Consider the following 20,893-nt stretch of genomic DNA (forward strand, 5'->3'; position numbering starts at 1 on the left):
GGCCATATCCCCAGCCCCTTATGGTGACATTTCTAAGACCCCATTTTAACAATAAACAAAACAAAAAATTGTAAATTTTTCGTAGAATCTTCCAGAAATTAGAAATATTCTCTTAAATTTCTTAATTGCCACTAACCTATTAAGCAGCCAAAATCCAACAATGAACCCCAACCCTTCTTGAACACATTTTTATTGTTAAATATTAGCTCATTTCACAAATTAAGCACTTAATGCATATCTACTACTTGGTAGGTATTGGTGCCCTTTTACTGTGTGGTTTTTTTTTTGTGACTACAAAAAAAGGAACTTTTTAAATAGCAAACATGGACAGGAATATTTTATTTATTTTTTAAACTTCAGACAGGCAAAGACATGAAAGTATTGTGCCCTTTGTTGTCTGATCAACAACCTAGATCCAAACCTGAACCTCTTTCTCAAAGGTGGACCTGATCTGGTAACAGTTTTTGTTCAGATTTTCTTTGTACTTTCTAAGAATTGTTTTCCTGTTATCTAGACCTTTATTGTCAAACTATCAGAATAGGAACTTCCTACTTACATTATAAAGCATGAAAGTGCTTTTCCGTTGTTGAATTCAATGGACTCTTTAGTTGACCTGATGGGTATCTTCCTCAGAAACATATTTCTTTTGTGCTGGATCAGGGGTGTGTGTGTGTGTGTGTGTGTGTGTGTGTGTGTGTGTGTGTGTGTGTGTGTGTTATTCCTGGGCACTGTCCCTTAGCTATTTTTGCTCAAGGCTAGCGCTCCATCACTTGAGCCACTTCTGGCTTTTTAGTGGTGAACTGAAATATGAATCTCACAGTCATTTCTGCCCAAACTGGCTTAGAACTACAATCCTCACATCTCAGACTCCTGAGTAGCTAGGATTATAGGTGTGAGCCACTGGTGCCCAGCTAGATCAGCTTTTGTTTCTGTAAAACAGTCTAAAATCTGTAAACTAGATATAATTTAGAAATTACTTTTCACTCTCTCAGCATACTCATTGCCTGGACCCTAACTCACCCCAACAGGGGGCTTGCTTTTTGTCTTTACTCTTTGTTATGTAGGCCAGTGCATTCGAGACAAAACCAACAAGAAGGCTGAACCAGAATCTGTCTCCAATCCCAGCATCCCACATAGGTCAAACCTTTAAAGATGGAAATGAAAATGGACCTGTCCACTGTGGTCCACTGTCAAAGAGGTCATTTGGCACTCATCACACAAATGTGGCAGAATAAAAGATGGGAGGAGCAGTGTGAGATGGGGGAGGGGAATTGATATGCAGAAACAACACGGCAAAAATGTGACTTGCTTTGTCAGTTCATAAATCCTGCCTGTGATTAGATTTGGTGTCTCCAGCTTTCCAGGGATTGTTGGAGAAGAAATCACCTGCTGGCTACATTCTAGCTCCTTGGATTTGCTACTAATGGAGAAGGCATAGGCTTATCCAAGATCCTATTTTTTTTCTTTCTTCTTCTTTTAAGTGCAGTTGCACTCACATCTGCGAGCACCAGAGGAAATTGATGGTAACCAATTGTCTACGTGCTTTTGTTAGCGCCTCTTTTCTGCTGCGCTGGGCCACGCAATTACTAGAGCCCTTGAGAATGCTTATTGTCAATAGGAGTAATTTCACATCCCATCCATTTAGTGAAAAGATGTGAAAATTGATCTTGGTTTCTGTGCTACAACTAGACCCAGAGCTCAGGCTACAAATGCCTTAGAAATAAATATGTGCCCATCGCTGTCTTCATTAGGTATTGCTGTAGCCCAGCCTCCAGGGAAATGAACTCAAGTCCAGCTGTCTTTCTGTGCAAGTTCAGATGTGTTTCCAATCTGGTGAAGTAGACTGTCAGTTTCATTTATTGTTCAGTTTTGTAGTACTTGTCAAGCAAGGGGTTGGTAGTGCTGAAGAGCTGAATTCTCTGTTTTATCCACAGACAAGGGGCAACGTAATTTGACACTGACTGCCAAAGAGGTCCTTCTAATTCAGCTTATTGTCTGGGTTCTTTTTTTTTTTTTTTAATTTGGTTTCAAACATCTCGTCTAAAGGACAGCAAAATTAGGCTTAAATGTTATTTCTTGGATTGCTTTTAACAACGACGATAAGGCCAAAGCTTCTAGTTGTGACAGAAGTGGTTTCATTACAACTTGTTTTTATCTTGCCAGAATAAGCAAGGAATTTAAAATTGTGTTTTCATTACAACTAATGACTGAGTTTTAGCTGCTATCTGCTTCCAAAAAGAAAAATCTGTAAACTCCTTTATTCTGTCCCTATTCAGCTTGCTTTCGGCTCCTAAGGCAGACAGGAGATTTGGTTGTTTTTTTTTTTGTTTGTTTGTTTTTTAAGGAGGATTTCTGTTTCAAGGAGCACAATTAACCTATCAATAAGAAATGGCATTTTCAGGTGTTTGTTCTGTATTTCACGTCAAGGAATCAGACTTTTAAAATGATCTTCATTTGTGAAGAATGGTAATCAAGATGAAAAACCTTTCACCCCAAAATGAACCTGGAACACAGAAAAGTGAAATAAAAGCTTAAGACCATCTGTATTTTCTAAGGCTTCTTCTCTTGCAGGTGACATTAGGCTCACTTTGATCTGCAGACGTGACTTCATCTACAGGGTGCGCCCAATTTCAAACATACTACATTCTTTCCATCAAAACAGTGGTTTTGTGCCGACTTACAGATACAGGCTAACGAGCTTCAGAGCTGGCTTGAGTCTTTACAGACAAACAGGTCGGAGCACATTGGAGTTACACAACTCCTGCAGAGGCCCGGCCTCTTTCCCCTGTGGCCAGCTGGAGAGTTTACATTTGTCAATTGCTTCCTTCAGGGCCTGGCTCAAGACTCACTTCCTGCAGGAGTCTCAGGCTAACTCACCTCTCTGGGCAGGTCTTTCTGCTTATTCCTTACCTCACACTCTTTGTTCTGCTCCGGTAGACATGCCGTTGTGTCTTACCTTAGGATCATTCTCCAGCAAGTTAAACTTTTCCTGTGCATTCCTGTAGCATGTAAAGATAGTGATGTGCAGACATTTGTGTCTTAGTAAATGAGGAATGTTTTGTGGTGGTTGTATTAGGATTGGTATCCTGCCTTTGCTTTCTGCTTCAAACCAAACTCACTGCTTTTACATGATGGGATTTTCCCAGGCTGCTCTGGTGATGACAAGGTCACCTTGATATATTTCTCTCTGCACTGACCCAGGAAATCTGCCCTCCGAGCCTCTCTGTTCAGTGCCCTTAAATCACATGGGTTCTATTTTTCCAAGTTAGCTTGTACTCATTCTGGAGGAGATGAGGGGCAGACAAGGGGGGTGTCTAAATACATAGGTATGTCGAGTGGGCAGCAACAAGAGAGTCCAAGGGCCTGAGAGCCAACCTTGAAGTGCTAGAGGATACAGTGAGGGGAGCAGGTAATGAGGAGAAAGGCCAAGGAGTTGGAGAGCAAAAAATATTCAGAATCAATGCTGATTTGAATAGTCAAATGTACAAGTAAATCACCTCTGAAATAAACATATCATAAAGGTAGAATTCGAAACCCAGCCCCATATGATCCTAGAGGCCTGTATTAAATAAATATGAGGCAATACAAATACAAGGTGAACAGGTCTTTTTTTTTTTTCTAGAATGTCAGTTTTGCCAAACAATTTATGAGTCATCTGCAAATGAGCTAATGCAAATAACACCTCCTACTCCCCTTTTATTATTTTTTTTTCCTTTTTGAGGTGCTCACATACTGGGAAACTCATAAAGCTTCAGGTATAGTTAGATACAAATACTCCAATGAGGTGGTTGGGACTCTAGCTTTCTTTTCTTTCTTTTTTTCCCCTTCATTTTCTTCCTCTCTTTTTCATCTTCCCTTCCCTCCCCTCCCTTCCTCCCTTCGTCCCTTCCTCCTTCCCTCCCTTTCTTTTGTTCTAGTATGAGTACCAGATGAGGCTTGAACTCAAGGCCCAGGCTCTGTCCCTTAGCTTTTTTGTTCACAGCTGGTGTGCTTTGCCACTTAAGTCACAGTTTCACTTTCAGCTTTTTGGAATTGGAAATCAGTGTTTCACAGATTTTTCTACCTGGGCTGGCTTTGAACCACGATCCTCAGATCTCAGCTTCCCTTACTATCTAGGATTCTAGGCATGAGCCACTGGTACTCAGCTTGGGCTTTCAGCGCTCTTGGCATTGTTGTACTCTCCTTGGCCTCATAGTATGTAGGGCTTTCTTCAAGTTGCTGCTGGCAAACTCCAGGTTCTTGTTTTCCTTGCCTTGGTATCCACAGAAGAAAAACAGTAACTTCATATATATATATATATATATATATATATATATATATATATATATATATATACACACACTAACTTAAAAAACACATTTCAGTGAGTCCTATTTCAGGCATGCAAGTAGGGTACCATGATTGCTCAGCCTGTGTCATCAGCCTAGCCTCTTGACCAGACAGTCAAAGCCATTATGAATGTCAGCCCCACTACAGAGATGCGGCAGAGACCCATGCTCCCAGGCAAGAGAAGGATAGACAAAAAAAATACCATATCCATGGTCCTCAATGCTAAGCAAGTCAATTTAAAACATTTTTTATATCCACAGAGATCCTACTATCAGATTTGGGCTACATGGCTTGCCTTTTGCTGATAATGGAACTTAGAGCACAAGTAGGAGAAGCACTGATGGTAGGGTTTTACTACACATAGGTTTCCAAAGCTGCAGGTACGGCATGGAGTGAGGTGTGATGGACGGCTGATCACACGGAGTACTGGCCCTTTCAGAGGGATGCCTAACTCTGTTGGTGGATGTTGAGTAATTGCAGAGTAATATTTCTGATGCCATGGAGAGGATCCCTTGCTTTAAGGATCGGACTTGTCAGACTTGGCCAACTGCAAGAAAGAGCCAATCATGGGCATTGTCCTCCTTACGCCAGTGGGGTAGACTCCCTAAAAAGTGATATAAGGTTATGAGAAATGATTAGAGAAGCCAGTGAAAAATCTGTAAATGTGCACATGCGTATAAGGAAATTGGCATGATGGAGCACGCTACTCTGGTGAGAACATAGAGGGTTCCACAGGTCCAAAGATCTGACCTGCATATGCTTGACCTGCTGGCCTTGACCTTCCAGGACTTCATGCTTACCAAGGTGAGGGAACACCAAATGGAGTAGAACAGATGCCTTCAGTATTCAAACCATCTCTGCCTTACCACCTCTGGTGCAGAACTCTAAGATTTCCCCTGGCCTGTACCTGCATTTTCTTCCCTGAAGGTACTCTGGCCATGGCTGGTGTGGCAGACTGGAAGTGTTTGGATATTACTCCTCTGGGCAGTCTATACTGGCAGGAAAAAAGAAATACTCTAGCTCCCCACCCCTGAATGGCTTCTGCTCAGTACATTTCCACATGGGCTCTCAAACCTGTCCTGTGGACTTAGACTCCAGTTGTCAATAGTAGAAGGTTAGATTACATTCTTTATCATCTACTTTCCCTTCTCTGTGTCACCCACTCCCATATTTATACAGCTTAAACTCTGTGCACTTGAACTCTTTTCTCAGACTCAACTTTTAAAGGAGCTCCAACCAAGATGATAAAGCCTCAGGATGGGAGGGCTTTCTGAGGTTTGGGATAAAAATGGTGGGTCTATGATACAAATATCCACCAATGTCTATAGATTTATTTGATCATTAATCTTTATGATATTGGAGCTATTCTGAGGTTATAGAACTATCTAGAGAAGCCAATGTGATCCCATAATACCTCTGTTGGTTAGCTATCATTGTATAACAATAGTAGTAATAATAGTCCTGTTTGTAATAATAGTTCCTTATTACAGTTCATACTTCTAAGAATTGGTTAGGGTTTAGCTGATCTAGGCCGGGTTCCTTCATGTGTTTGTTGTCATCTAAGACTGTCTTCTGGGCAGAGTTTAGCAATTCAACTCTGCTTCTTAAGTCTTCTCTCCTGGAACTGACCAGCTAGCTGGAGCAGCTTCTTCTCTTTGAAATGGCAGAGGTGGAAGAGCACAAGTCCAAAAGCCTTTAATTATATCACATATGTGTATGCTCCTTTGGCCCAAATTGTCAGATTGTCAAACTCTGAGACAAAGAATATGGGGGGGGGGAAAGGCTTTTCCACTTTGAGGATTATCTGCAATGTCATGTAAAATGACAAATGAAGAGAAATGGAAATGAGATTGAATCTACTTAATACCCCATTCATTTGCCTTCATAACTCTTTCCTTTTCTACTCATCCAACCCCAGCAGAATTCTGCAGGAAACATTTGGCTACTGTCCACTTTTGTAAGTAGATTCTCAAGTAAATTAAGTTCCTGCTTGCCTCTTTCTTTTCTTCAGAAAAGAACGCTCCTCTTCTCTCTCTTTCCCCTCTCTCATGCAACAAACAACCCTTTTGTCATTTAAAATGGATTCCATAAAGGCAGCCAGCTGAACTTCTGTAAGGGCTAAACTAATGAATTTAAGTCAAAAGGGATAAAAACAACAACAATCAACCAATTGAAACTCAGAAACTGCTTCAAGAAAACACATTTCCAGGAGTGTTTAATTAAGATTCCTTACAACTTAAACTTGACACATGATCAAATCCAGAAACTTGAATGTGCTAGGTAAATACTTACAACTAAGCTACACCACCTGTCTAAGGCTTACTCCTTAAACTTGACAGAGACATTGTCAGGCTTTCCCCAGACTTACTAAAATGATAGTGTAAGGGAAACACCTTTCATTCCTATTCTTGCTAGTCCTTTTTTGTATTCTCTGTCCATCAGAGGAGGAAAAAAAAAGAAAGAAAGATTTATGACTCATTGTTTTTCAAAGATACTGCTTCCTCTGCACTTTTGCAGGTTGTTTTGGGTTAGATTTTCTCTTTGTTTATACACTGCCCACTGACGTTCTTTTTATACCTCAGGTTTGTATGTTTACTGGCCCATCAACAGACTTTATAATACTATTTTCTGTGTTTCACCATTTTTGATACTTGGAAAGTGACTTGATACACATGAGAGAAAGGGGGAGGAAGGAAGGAAGGACAGGAGGGAGGGAGGGAGAGCGGAAGGAAGGAAAGAAGGAAGGAAAGAAAGAAAGAAGAAAGCAGGCAAGCAAAATACCTAGATCCTGCCAGTTCCATTAAAAACAATCATACTATTTGACCCAACGCTCCAATGGAAGCCTTTTATGGTAGTTCCGTTTCTCCAGATCCATCTTTTGGGATTGCCTTTGGGCCATTTCTGAAGCATTACATTTTGGGGGTTCTCTAGGGAGTAGTCCTAGGTTCTGTGGAGCCATAGCTCCATTATCTGTGGAAGCACAGGAAGGAATTTTACAGTAATTCTGCTACAGTGAAACATTTGCCTTGAGGCTGAAATCGAAAATAGCAGCTGGAAGGACATTTGGAAAGGGGTGGGGGGAGGCAGGATGAGTGCAAGAGAGGTGGAGAGGGAGAGCGTTTCACATTTGGATGAAAACCACTAGCTACAAGGCGAAATGAGACGGGGCTGGCATCATCTACTCTTGAAAGTATCCCAAATTCAATTCTCCTTGGGCTTGGCTCTCCTAGCCAGTGATTTCAGCACTGTGAATGTTGGCCAGGGTCAGCGTCCTGCTCTCAGTAATGAACAGTGAGCACCAAGGCTCCTGGATGCTGACCAGCAGAGCTGGCCTCTGTTTCATCACAGCTCCTCTCCAACAACCCCAGTACCTGCCAAACACAGAGCAGCATCCTGGAGTCACCAGGCCCTAAATGACTCATTGCAGCCCTCTGAAGACTGCTGGACAAGGTGATCCACTTTGGTCCATAAGTGTCATCGCAATGAAGACCTGGACAAAAATCCAAGAGAAATAAGCTAAAGAATGTCAACTAGGAATATCTACAGAATCAACACTGATGATAGCCAGGCTTCAAAGCTAGCTCTAGTGAGCTAGAATTTGTGGTTGTGCGCTTGTGAAATTTCCTCCCTTTGAATCTTGGCTGCCTAGGGACAGAAAACAGTTAAAGGATACTGCATGATTTCTGGAGCTAGGTCCCAAGACATCTTGAAGCCTCTGCCTGAGTCTTCTAGATGCAACATTTTGCTCTGGGGACACTCCCAACTAGGAATCACGCACCAAGCTGTGAACAGCCCTAAGAACATTGGAGGTAACATACGCAGGCTCTCTAGTTGGCAGTCCATTTGCTCCTTGTAGACAGAGCATCAACTGTCCCTTCAGATGACTCCACACTAAGCTACCATTTGGGCAAAACCACAACAAAAAAGATCTTGGGATACTGGAAGCACTGAGAAGGCCACTGCGATGGAGCAGAGGAAAAAGGCATGGAGGAGGAACTGGACCAGACTGGTCAGGTTTGCCTGCTACCCTGAGGGGCTTTGGAGTTTCTCCTAATGCAATGGAAAACTGGTTAAGGCTCTGGAGTGACAAGATCCAATTTACATCTTAAAAAGGTCACAGGTGGGTACGGATTGCAAGGGGGCAGGAGGCAATCAAGGAAGCCATAATCCAAGTGAAATGATGGTGTAGCCACCCCAGTCACAGCCCTGAGGGGCCCCACATAGCACCTGTTTCCTGCTGTTACCGAGGTCACTGCTCCTCCAATAGACCCAGCAGCATTTGTTCTAAGACAGGTAGTTTACACAGCGTATTTCTGATTGATGGCAAGTGCCACAAGCCCATAAATTCACACTCAGAGAATCTCTAAATTGTTTCTGTGATGCCATGCTACCCTTGTTCTGGCTTGATAGATGGGCATTGCTTACTGTTCACCCAAGCCTGGTGAGGTGTGGTGTCAGCCTGCTCCCTTACCACCCGAACCCAGTGCTACCTCATTTTATACAGGATAACACTCCAGGGGGTAATGGTGATTGAGGAGCTAGAGGAACATCACCACCTCCACCGGGAGCCAATAGTTAATCCTGCATATCGGGACACGTGGCATCTGAAATGCCAATCCATCTGGCTGACCAGATTTACTGTCGATGAAGCTGTCTTTCCTAACCAAGTTGGCTATTGTTACCAGCAGATCCTGGATCTTATGTTGCTGTTAAATTAGTTGTGAATAAAAAAAAAAAAAAAAGAACCAGAGTATCTAAAGCCTGCAGTCCCCATAGGCTAGAGGAAATCTGTCAATAGCAATTATTCCCTAGGATTGTCATCACAAAGGTATTTAGCACTGCAAGTTTGGCTTCCCTCTGCCTTTTTCAAGATTTATAGATTGTATTCTCCTAGACCTGGCAGGTGCATTGCTGATGGAAGTGTCTGCTTATGCACAGCCAACTGTGTGTAGCAAGCACTGACTGAGCGCACTAGCCAATAGACCCCACCACCTAGCCCCAACCTCACCTTAGATCTGTTTCAGCCAGGAATCTGGGAGTCAGCTTGGTCCTTCCCCTGTCCCCACCCCTTTCTTTTCATTGCCATTCACTGGATAGTTGTGCAGATCTTTCTAGCTCAGGATTTACTGCTCTACTTCAAGACTCCTGCAACTTCAAGTCCTTGGGTAGCTGCATTCTCACTCCAGTCTGCTTTTCTGTGCATAGTCCTTAACTGTTGACCTCTGAACTGAGCGTTCTCCCAACTCAGGTCCTTTCCAAACATCGAGGAATCCCCAAACTACAATCTGGGGGCCTGGTGCCCATTTGGGGAACACATCTACTTCCTCCAGGAAAGCCTCTCTATCTGCACCCCAGCCAGGTTTATATCCCCATAGCACTCCACTGTGGAACGACAGCAGTGATTGCAAAGACCTGTGTAGTTGTCTGCATCTCCACTAGCTGCAAACTCCTTAAGGGCACAGAATTTCTGGCCTGCTTCTCTTTTTAGTGGGCTCTGGGGCAAGAGTATAAATAAAGCTCATGTGCCTTCTGCTTAAAAATTTTAAATGTCACAAATCAAGCTAGCAGTTGTGTAAAATACCTTCACACTCGTACCCTGACAAGTATTTGCTTTGTATGTATTAAAGAATAAAAAAGATGTGCAAAGCTATGTTTTTATGCAATTAAGAGTTGGCAAGAGCTAGGCACAGTAGTATGTGCCTGTAATCCCAGCACTCAGCGGGCTGAGGCTGGAAGATCCTGAGTACAAGTCCAGCCTAAGCTATGTAGCAAGACTTCATCTCACAAAAAAATGAAAACAAAACAAAAAAGTTGGCAAATTATTGAAGATAATTTAGTTGTTATGGATTTCTGGGCAGTCTACTGACAGACTAATACGGCTTAGGTGAATCATGTAAAGGGCACGTAATTGAAGAACCATTACATGCTTGTTTTGTAGAAGTTATTTTTCTTGTCTTCATTTTGGCAAAAGCACAAATTGTGTTATCTAGATTTTCACACCATTGTGTTCAACTGTTGGTAATGACCTAAAGTACTCATTTATCTCATCAAAAGTACACAAAACTTGAATATACTTTTTTTTAACAAAATAGCAAATTAAAGAAAAATAAGGAAACAAAACATGGATTTTTTTGTCATTTTTTTCCTTATTTTATTTTATTGTTAAGGTGATGTACAGAGGGGTTACAGTTACATACATAAGGTAGAGTGTTATTTTCTCCTAAATTGCTCAAAACCAATATATTAAAAATTTTAAAGAACAATAAAAGTATAATGAATGAATGATAGTTTTTTAAATCAAAATGATTCAAAACTAAATAAAAAGATTTCAAACTGGGTGTCAATGGTTTATGTCTATAATCTTAGCTAAACAGGAGGCTGAGATCTGAGGATTGTGGTTTGAAGCCAGCCCAGGCAGAAAAGTTTGTGTAATTCTTAGGTCCGGTTAGCCACCAAAAAACCTAGAAGTGGCTTTCCAAGTGGGAGCGTGCTAGTCTTGGGTACAAAAGCTTAGGGACAGTGTCCAGGCCCTAAGTTCAAGCCCTAGGACTGGCATGCACACACACACACACACACACACACACACACACACACACACCACACAAGGATTCCAATTCTACAGTGCAATGACTACTAGTTTGACACTGTAAAGAGTTGGTACTATTTTTCATATGCTATCTGAATATTTAAATATTTGCAAATGTAATATGAATTATTTAATATAGCTAGTATCATGTTATTTCATATATATTCTCAGAACTACAAGTGGAAGAGCCAGAGATGCCAGAAGATCGAACTTCAGACCTGATGGGAAATCATATATCTTTTGCAACCATCTGTAGAATCTGTGTGTGTGTGCACGTGCGCACACACATTAATACTAAGACTGAATCTCAGAGCCTAGGGGCTATCCCTGAACTTTTTTGCTCAAGGCTAGCACTCTACCACTTGAGCTGCAGCTCCACTTCTGGCTTTTTTGGTGGGTAATTTGAGATAAAAGTCTTATGGACTTTTCTGCCCCAGGGAACTGGCTTCAAACTAAGATCTTCAGATCGCAGCCTCCTTAGCAACTAGGATTATAGGCATGAACCACCAGCAGTAGGCAATAGCATTCTTGCTAAGAGGAAAGGCTTGGCTACTTATGTAATTTGCCTGTTGTCTTATCCTTTCACTGCTCAAATCTTGCTTGCAAGCCAAAGAAGCATCTTTCTTCAATGTCAAAAGGCATGGTCTGCTCACCACATACACAGCAGAAGCTGATTGGTCCAGCCACAAGATGATGATAGAGAAGAAACCTTATTATAATGAACTAGCTGATGGGAACATGTGGCTATTATCCTGAGGGCTATCTGAGCTAACCATTGCAGGTGAAGAGCTTATACAGGAAATTTAAGGAAAGGGTATTTTCAGACATGGATTCATGCTAGAATAATCATTAATCCTGCAGTGGCCCATTTCTTTGATGCACATTCGCATGCTAACCAAAGGTTACCTGATGTCCTGGGTTTTGTAAAGTTAAAGGTTACTGATTATGAGGTCTTATGACCAAGGTTTCTCTTGTTCCTCTTCCTCTTTGCCCCAAATAGCTGACCCTAGCAGCCCCCGAATAGCTGACTTTCACAGTTAATATCTTAATCATTTAAATGTGACTTTTCTTTAGAACTTAGAGTGCTGGGCAAAGGTAAAGAAAACAAAATCCAAGTTTGCACAGCACCATTTGCAAGGGACAAATTTTCCTATTAAGTGGCTGCTTCAGTAGTGGCACACTCAACAAATTTCTGTGCTGTTCTGACATGATTTCCTTTAGGATCTTTTCCTTCCTTCCTTCCTTCCTTCCTTCCTTCCTTCCTTCCTTCCTTCCTTCTTTCCTTCCTTCCTTTCCTCTCTCTCCCCCTCTTTCCTTCCTTCTTTTGCAATACTCAGGTTTCAACTTAAGGCCTCACACTTGCTTGGCTTGCTTGCTCCATTGGCATTCTCCCACTTGAACCATGTCCACATCTCTGCTTTTTTTTTTGCCAGTCCTGGGGCTTGAACTCAGGGCCTAAGTACTGTCCCTAGCTTCTTTTGCTCAAGGCTAGCACTCTACCACTTGAGCCACAGCACCACTTTCGGCTTTTTCTGTTTATGTGGTGCTGAGGAATCGAACCCAGGGTTTCATGTATGCAAGGCAAGCACTCTACCGCTAAGCCACATTCCCAGCCCACATATCTGCTTTTTGATAATTATTTTAGAGACAAAGTCTCACAGATTTTTCTGCTCAGACTGGCTTGAGACTGCAGTCTTCTGGATCTCAGCTGGGTGAGTAATTAGGGTTTCACATGAGCCCCTGGTGCTCATCTTCCATCTTGTGTTTTGAGGACATACTGCAATGGACATAAGTAAATATTTTCCTAGGGCTTAGATCATGTTAGCCACGAGAATGGTTGTTTATAGTTACTCAGTATGCTGTGCCAATGCCGAGCCTGGGACCCAAAAGATAGAAGCAACATGTATTCTTCAATAAATTTATTTTTGTGTATTTGTGATATAACACCCTCTAAAGTGAGGGTCCCATGGTAAGGGTCCCTTTTGCTTGAGTATGAGGACAGGACTTGTATTATCCTCACTGTTATATCCCTACTTCTTACCATAGAGTCTGACACATGCTAGGTATTCAATAAATGCTGGCTTGGGCACACTCTGAAGGAATATTTTTTGGATCAATGAGGTTAGCACATGAACAAACTATCCTTAGGCCTAATCACTATTAAAGTATGGCCATCTATTAATTCAGAGATTAGCAACATTTTTCTGTACATGGTGTTAGTAAACATGTAGGCTATGCAAGGAATTTGGTTTGTGTTGTACATTCTCAACACTTCTCTCATCATGTGAAAGTATCCATAGATAACACACAAGTAACTATGACAATGTCCCAATAATACATTATTAAAAAGCAGGGGTTTTTGATTTATTAGTTTCAGATAGGGGTCTAAGTGCTTTTTACAATTTTGGGTTTGTTTTTGGTGTTTTAAATTTAATTTTACTTTGATTTAAAGCAGCATCACATAAAAATTCAAATACACAACAAGGTTGCAAAGCACTAGTAGCCATATAGCTGTGATCCTCTGGGACTAGTCTTGTCCCAGCTCTGCTTCTTCCAGGATGCAAATTCAGTTAATTCCTGTCTGGTCAAGTTCTCCATCCACCATCCTTACATCAAGTGAAGACCTGGACAGTCAGTGGAAGGGAATAAAGAAAGGGACAGATGGCAGTAGTGTTTGGCTTTGTCACGCTGACTTTGTGACTTCTTTGAGAAAGCTACATATTGCCATCAGTAAGTCAGTCTGAAGCTAGAATGAGCCTTCTGAGCTAGAAACTGATTTTATTGTTGTTTTTTAGTGCTTGGGATCCAACCTCAGAGCCTTATGAGGACTAGGTAAGCACTCTAGCACTGAACTTACACCCTCAGCCCCTAGAAATAGACCTTAGCCTTAAGCAGCAAAGACTTGGAAATGAAATGCTTGACACTGGGTGAGTGGAAAAAGAGGGTCAGAGTGATAAATTGAAAACTCTAGCATTTAAGAATGGGGTAAGGGGTGGGAAGTGTGGCTCCATTGGGAGAGCTCCTGCCTAGCAAGTACGAGGCCTTGAGTTCAAATCCTAGTACTGGAAGAAAAGAAAGAAGTGGAGTCAAATGTGGTGGTATATGCCACTGTAATTCCCAGCACCCAGGAGGCTGAGGCAGGAGGATCTTGAGTTCAAAACCAATTGGGGATACTGCCTCAGGAAAAAAAGATGTGTGTGTGTGTGTGTGTGTGTGTGTGTGTGTGTGTGTGTGTGTGTGTGTGTGGAGGGGTGTGGAGGGGTGTGGAGGGAGATAAAGCTTTCAGTGAGCTAGACTCCAAGTGTTGTCCACCTTATCTCAAGAAAATCCCAAATCTTTTCTCTCTCTTACTGGAATTGCATGACAGCCCCTTTATATAACCCACCTTCCGCATAGCAGCCAAAGAAAGACTTTACGTTACAAGTACAAGAATAAAACCCCTCTGCTTAAAAGTCTTCCACAACTCCTCACCACATTTAGCATAAACTTTAGCCTTCAAGTCTCCACATGATCAAGTTACTAGGGAGGCTGCAATCTGAAGATCTTAGTTTGAAGCCAGTTCCCTGGGGCAGGAAAGTCTGTAACACTTTTTTCTCAAATTAACCACCAAAAAGCCAGAAGTGGAGCTGCAGCTCAAGTGGTAGAGTGCTAGTCTTGAGCATAAAAGCTCAGGGACAGCCCCTAGACCCTGAGATCTAGTCTTAGTATTGGTGCATGGGCCATGCACACACACACACACACACACACACACACACACACACACACACACAGATTCTACAGATGGTTGCAAAAGATACATGATTTCCCATCAGGTCTGAAGTTCCATCTTCTGGCATCTCTGACTCGTGCCTTAACTCACCCTGTCTGTAGTACCAGATCCTACTTCACTTTCAGGTGAGCACTTATTACTACGTGATATTGATTCTTTTTTGTGAGTCTCTCCCCCCTAGCTCCATAGAAACCTTGGCTTTCTTGGGTTTTGACATATGTCCAGCACCTAAACAGGTACCTAACACCAGCAGGCACAAAATGATTTAGCTAATAAATCAGTAAAAGAGAATAAGCACCTTGAAATCTGGAAACATGATAGCTCACACATTCTCTCTAATCTTTCCCAACTATATAATCTCCTTGCCACATATCTTTTGAACTCACCAAAATCTGATGCATAATGATGAAAGCATAGACAGGAAATCTAATGGAAAGAGCATTTAATGTATATTCTCATTTCAACAAAACATGTTGATGAGAATTGGTTGTGATAAATACTAACAATTATACCAGCTACAATCCTCCCATTGTGGGTTCAGGGTCCAAACCTTTGAACCAGTACTGGTTGGCAAGTGCCAAAGGCAAAGCATTCTTCAACCCTCTGGTCCCTTCCTTACCCTTAGTCCTCTTCTGCCCTATGAACTATAAGAATAATGCGTATTTATTCATTTTGAGAATTATTCTCTTTTATCAAGAAACAGTGTCAATGAGTTCATGTCCTGAAGATTCTTCCAGGGTTTCAGATTCTATATTATGAAACATTTTTTTAAGTGGGTTATAGGCCTTTTCTATCCACTCTATGTAACTCCAATAGGTTGTGTAATGCCTTAAGAAGGGCCTGGAAGCACACCACCCACATCTCCAGTTTGAAACTAGGTTAGGAGTAAAATGAAAGCTGCACAAAACAAAACCCAACCAAAAAAAAAATCAGCTCAATTCATATCTCACTGGCAAGGATATCCAAATTGTGTATAGAGGTTAGGACCCTAGTAATGATTCAATGAGGAGCCAAACAGCAAGAGAAACAATTCCCTTTGAAATTATGGAAATTCTCATGTCCACACTACAGCCAAAAGAACACAGCCATGAGGTGACGTCAGCAAGGCACAAAGACTGGAAATTACCTGATAGCTCCTGCCCTACTTCCACCTGAACAAAGCAAGCCTGGCTCAGGTCCTACAGTTCAGGGAGTTTTAGAATGGAGGAGGGGTGGTAGGATGAGTCAAAATATGCATAGTTTGGGAAAGGACCCAAGTGAAAATAATTGAATACCACATCATTTTCCACACAAAGCTGGCAGAGTTCTCTGTAGACTGTTAAGCTTCCATTGCTCGGTGAGCTCTATGAAGACATCTTTAAGGCCTGCGTTTTCTTTCCCTTTGGGGAAATGTGTTCACTCCAAGAGGTTAGTCTGGAAAAATAGCCTTTATCTTCAAATGACAACAGTCTCAAGCACCCCTCTCCCTTCCCCTCAGCCTGAAATTCTTCAATCCTGTGCTCCACCCTAATTCAGATCAGGAAACTGGTAAGACAGCTGTGAAAATATGGTGTAAAACATTCTCTCCCATTCAAATCAGTTGGCACAGTTTTCACTTAAAAAAAAAAAGACGGGGGTGGGGAACGGGACAGGAGATTGGTTGTTCTTTTCCATTTTCCATTTACTTTTTTTTTTTAAGAATCTCTATTTTATTAGCATGCATTAATTGTGATATTTCCATGTATCAGTATAATGTATTTTGATCAAGCCCACCCCTCCTATTACAGTTAACTCCTCTCACTTCTTTCAAACAGTATTTTATGTGAATTTTCTTATGCTGTCTTCATATAGCTATGCATGTGCTGTGTTTCAAGTACATTCACCCCAGTACCCTCTCTTTTCTCCTCTGCTTCATACTAATTCCCCCATTTTATGTTCCTGTTCCATTATTATTGTGATTATCATCATTTTAGATCGAGATTCCACATATGAGTGGAAACATGAGACATTGACTTTTTGAGATTGGCTTTATCACCTTCAACATGATGATCTCCAGTTGTTGTTTATTTGTCTTTTCTTTTTTGGTACTGGGGATTGAACCCAGGATGTTGCACCTGCTAGGCAAGCGCTTTGCCACTGAGCTCCATCCCAGCCCGATGATCTCCAGGTCTATCCATTTTTCTACAAACAACATAATTTCATTCTTCTCCATGGATGAGTAATACTGCACTGTGTATATGTACAGGCACCCTGCCTTTATCTAGTCATTGGTTGTAGACATTGAGACTGATTCTATAGCTTGGTTATTATGAATTATTATGAATAGGGCTGCAATAATTGTGGGCATGAAGGTATCTGTGTACGAACTTAATATCCTTCAGACATATGCCCAAGAATGATATAACAGGGTCAAAGGTAAGTCCAATTTTATTATTTTTATTTTTGGCATTTCTGGGGCTTGAATTTAGGGCTTCATATTTTCTAGGCAGGTGCTCTGCCACTTGAGCATGCTTCCAGCCTGATCTTTTTAGTCTTTTGAAAAACTGCTATACTGATTTCTATAATGGATGCACTAATTTACATTTCAACTAACAGTGTATAGATTCTTTCCTCCCTTCTTCATTTGTTGTTTGTTTCCTTGAGGACTGTCATTCTGACTGGTGAGATGGAATTTCAGTGTTGCCTTGATTTGCATTTCCTTTATGGTTAAGAATGCTAAATATTTATTCATGTATTTATTAGCTATTTGTACACCTTCTGAATGTTTGTTCAATTTATTTGCCCACTCATTCCACTTTTTAAAGAGCTAATGGATCTTTCTTTGGGTGTGGTAATTCATTCCTGTAATTCCAGCACTTAGGAGGATGAGGCAAGAAGAGAATGAATTTGAGGCCTTATCTCAGGCAAACAAAAATATTAAGAGCCAAGACAGAATTAAGCAACTAGATTTATGTTGCAAACTGAATTTGTCCATCCATTGTTCATACATAGCTCATATGTATGCATGCATTCACTTAAAATTTCATATTACCAATATTTTTGAATACCCATAAAAGCAGAAATGAGTACAAAGAAACCCTATATACACTCAACACTGAGTTTCAATAATGATCAACATAAATCCATTTCATTTTAATGTTTTCAGAATAAAACACAAAATCTTACTGTGACCTTGTGCTCATGTATAGCATTTAATCTGCCATAACAGATAGTAGCGTCTTTGGAATTTTGGTGTTTTGTAGGGTTTTTTGGTCATTCCTGGGGCTTGAACTCTGAGTCTGGGCACTGTTGCTGAGCTGTTTAGCTTAAGGCTAGTGCTCTACCACTTTGTGCTACAACACCACTTCCATTTTTTTCTGGTAGTTAATTAGAGATAAGTTTCATGGACTTTTCTGTCCACACTGGCTTTTGAATCGTGATCCTCAGATCTCAGCCTCTTGGGTGGCTAGAATTGCAGGTGTGAGCCACTGGTACCTGGCTTGGAGGTTTTGATCAAAAGAGAAAAATATCACAATTCTAAATGAGTACAACTCTATCGAAACCATGGGGAAAAAAGCTGTATTATATAACAGTTTTAGAAGCAGTTGTACCACTTCTAAGTTAAAGGATATCTTAAAAGCATTGCCAAGAAGAGGTACTGTCAAATTTGCTTAATACACAACACATACACACACACACACACACACACACACACACAGAGTAACTGCAAAATTATTATATTTGCATGCAAATCAGTGCATCTAAAGTAATGGATGATGCTTTAATCAGCTTGAGTTTCCATAACAAAATATCACAGACTAGGTGGCTTGAACAACAGAAATACATATTTTCAAAGTTCTGTAGTCTGGGGAATATGAGATTAGGGCACCAGCATGGTGAGGTTCTAATGAGGGCTCTCAGCTTGCTGCTGCTGCCTCCTCCTCCTCCTGTGCCCCTCCTCCTTTCCCTCCTCCCCTCTCCCTCTTCCTCTTTTTTTTTTTTTTTTTTATGCTGGTCCTGGGGCTTGAACTTAAGAGCCTGTGCATTGTCCCTTAGCTTTTTCCACTCAAGGCTAGTGCTCCGCCACTTGAGCCACAGCTCCACTTCTGGCTTTATGGTGCTTAATTGGAGATAAGAGTCTCATAAGACTTTCCTGCCTAAGATGGCTTTGAACTGTGCCACCAGCAACTGGCTTGGTATCTCTTCTTTGAAAAGGAAATGATGTTATCATTAAGCCCAGGAACTCATGCCCTCATGCATGCTAAGCACAGACTCTATTACAAGCTAAACTCATAGCCCCTAGTGCCCCTAGCTACAAAGAGCAATGATCTCATCAAGAGGGCCCCATCCCTCAGGACTGCATCCTAACCAAATAACCACTCCCGATCTTTACTTCCAGATGCACACTAGTGGCTCATGCCTGTAATCCTGTCTACTCAGGAGTCTGAGAGCTGAGAATCATGGTTTAAAGCCAGCCCTGGTATTAAAGTCCATGGGACTCTAAACTACTCAGGAAAAGCCAGAAATGGTGTTGTGGCTCAAGTGGCAGAGTTATAGCTCTGGGCAAAAGAAGTTCAGGGCCAGTGCCCAGGCCCTGAGTTCAAGCCCCAGGACCCACAAAAAAAAATTTTTTTTTAAGTATCTACTTCCGAATTCTATCACGTTGGGAATAAGGGTTTCAACATAATGATTCAAGGGGACACCATTCAGCCCATAGCTTTTCCCTTTCATTCTACTTCCTCTTTTCTTTACCAAATACAACTTATATAGGTACTTTTATATTTGCCTTGCAAACCTTTTTTTTTACAGTGCAAATAAAATCTTTATACAAGTCTATAATAAACATTACAAATTCTTATTAGACCAATTTCACTGAATAGGCTTTATAATATAACAAATAACTATCAAATCAGTACCTGCCACTTTTTTCTTCTCCTTGAAGGTATATTTTCCCTTTAGTAAACTGATTTATATAAGATGCATATGTGTATATATATGTGTATATGCTTGTGTATACACACATATTCTTATGATTCTTAGTATATTATTGCTTGTGAGTCTAAGGATGTGACTTTAGGAGTTTGGAAAGTTTTGTATTCAAACCCTGTGACATTTAGAAGCTATAGAACTTCAGGCTAATTTCTAGGCCTTATCATTGTTTTTTAAATCTCTAAAATGGAGCTAATACTACCTACCTTCACTATATATTTATAGGGGAGAAAAGTAATACATCTAAATAGCATAGTGACTGACCTAGAGTAAAAGCCAAATAAATGGTGAGTACTATTATTAACTTAGCATAATTGACCTTCAGCAGTTACAATTAACTATATTTGCAACATCTGAGTAAAAAATTGCTCTACTTATCTCAACAGCCAGGCACACCTTCTCCAAGGGAGGAAGATATTTAAATCTCTCCCCAGTGTTAGTTAGCATATCTTCAGGGTATTTTAAAAGGTGCTAAGCAGAGTTTTTTTCCCTTCTCTCTTTTTTTAGCACTTTAGAGTATCCTTCTGGTTCATAGAGTTTGGGTAGCTTATTTACCACTTACATAAGTCTCACTTTGCAGGAAATAGTGAGAATTTTTTACCAAGTCCTTTTTGGAAACAAGTTAAACAGTAAGAAATTCAGTCAAGGTCCTGGGGATGCATATGAAATGCACCAGCTCAAATAAGGGGGTCTCAATGTAATAAACAACCCCACTAAAAATAACAGTTTACTTTCCCAGTTGTATAGAAGTTGCCAGAATAGGCTTCTCTGACTATTGTAATCACAGTGGAGAGACCAGTGTGAGCTGACAGTAACCCCGGGGTGCGTTGAAAAGAGACAACCCAGCCAAGATTGATCTCTATGTCTTTTGTGGTGTTGGGGATCAAATCAGGCCCTCCTGTATGCTAGGCAAGTGCTCCACCATTGAGCTAACAACCCCCCAGTTCAGTCAGGAAAGCAGTATTTTCCTCAGTGAATGTAAAATCCATTGGTTGATTTCAAGGGAGAAAGCTGGAGGCCGAAGATTAAGTGAGCAGATAGGAAATTCTCCAGTAAAACATTGTGAAGTGGTAATATGAAAACGATGCTCTTGAGTTCTATTTCTCATCAGTGAGGTGCTTGAAAATCATGAGTCTGATTAAAACAGAGGAAAATGTGCCAGAAAATGAAAAAGGATGTCTTGTTTTGTGGTCTCCTTGCTCCCCACAAAGAAAAAAAAAATGTTCTAAGTATTGAGAGCTATGAAAGGGGTGGTAGAAAAT

Source organism: Perognathus longimembris, chromosome 17, assembly GCF_023159225.1.
Source record: "Perognathus longimembris pacificus isolate PPM17 chromosome 17, ASM2315922v1, whole genome shotgun sequence".
Lineage (NCBI taxonomy): Eukaryota > Metazoa > Chordata > Mammalia > Rodentia > Heteromyidae > Perognathus > Perognathus longimembris.